Source organism: Podarcis muralis, chromosome 4, assembly GCF_964188315.1.
Source record: "Podarcis muralis chromosome 4, rPodMur119.hap1.1, whole genome shotgun sequence".
Lineage (NCBI taxonomy): Eukaryota > Metazoa > Chordata > Lepidosauria > Squamata > Lacertidae > Podarcis > Podarcis muralis.
Genome location: NC_135658.1, coordinates 81,033,306 through 81,034,970, shown reverse-complemented (window position 1 = coordinate 81,034,970; position 1,665 = coordinate 81,033,306).

The window sequence follows — 1,665 nt, the reverse complement described above, 5'->3', positions numbered from 1 at the left end:
AAACATAGTAATGCGCACTTTCTGGCTGGACCAATATAATGAACATCTCTGGATTTGCAACAAAGAAAACACCAGTCATTTGGAGGATATTTACACCATGACAGATGCTCTCTCCTACATCGCATGATGGGGCTCCCTTAGATTTTTATCAAAACTTTTTAAAAAGGTTTGTTGCTCTGGACACAGATGTTCAGCATTAGATGGCTTCATGCCCGCAAGTGCATCACTTCTTGCTTCTCATGTTAGAAGTGCTCAGTGTGCATTTGTGAGCGGCCATTATAGGCATAAGACATATAGACATTTCACCCACACAAATGCTTTTCGGCTGAGTCACTTCACATATTGAGCTGCATGTCTAGCACCCTGTGAGATTGTGGGTTTGTGGCTTTCTATTGAAATGCATTCTCCATTCTTCTTCCCCCTAGTACAGCTTATAACCATTTAACACAAAATGGCAATAGTCAACATTCCAATAGAAAGCAGCTGAGAAGCGAAGAGCAAAACCAAAAACCCACATTTCAATAACAGCAGCACACTAGCAATTTAACATGGGGAAAGAACAATGGTCCCTAAGGCCAGCTGAAGTGGCTTAGACACCAAAAAACCCAACAGCACAGGGATCAGGTGACTGGTAGTGAGGTTAGAGCCACAACTGAGAAGGCCCTGTCTTATAGACTCATTAATCATCTGAGAAGGTCCTGTCTTAATGCTCACTATCATGAATGGTGATAGGACAAGGATCAGTGCCTCTTCCACTATACCTCAGCGGTAGAACATCTGGGACTCTTGCCCCCAGCTGTCTAGACTCTCCAAAGATGACTGCCACCAGCAGTTTTAATGTGGAAACAGGCCAAGAGGCAATAAAGATCAAACAAACTGCTCTGCGAAATCTGGGCCCCAGTCATGAGTCTGGTGACAGCATTCTGCCCCTGCAGAAAAGTTTCTGAGAACATTGGCAAGGTCTGCGTTTGACGTGACAAGAGGCATTAGAGGTAAAGGTAAAGGGACCCCTGACCATTAGGTCCAGTCGTGACCGACTCTGGGGTTGCGGCGCTCATCTCGCTTTATTGGCCAAGGGAGCTGGTGTACAGCTTCCGGGTCATGTGGCCAGCATGACTAAGTTGCTTCCAGTGAACCAGAGCAGCGCACAGAAACGCCGTTTACCTTCCTGCCGGAGCGGTACCTATTTATCTACTTGCACTTTGATGTGCTTTCAAACTACTAGGTTGGCAGGAGCAGGGACCGAGCAACGGGAGCTCACCCCGTCGCAGGGATTCGAACCGCTGACCTTCTGATCAGCAAGTCCTAGGCTCTGTGGTTTAACCCACAGTGCCACCCGCATCCTGACAAGAGGCATTACTTGAAACTAATTTCCAGAGTTCCCTGCGAAGGGGGATTGGCTTGTATACCACTCTGGGAACTGTAGCTCTTTGCGGGAATTATGGTCCCCTAACAATTCTCAGCACCCTTAGCAAACTCCAGCTCCCAGAATTCTTTGAGGGGAAGCTGTGGCTGTTTAAAGTGGTATAATGCAGCTTTAAATGCATAGTGCAAATGGTGCCTTTATCTATCCTAGGCATCGCAGCTGTGTAGCCTTTGCTATTGTACATTGTCTCCCCGCTTCCTTCTCCCGTACTTCCACATAGCTAGCACATAAGTGGGGGT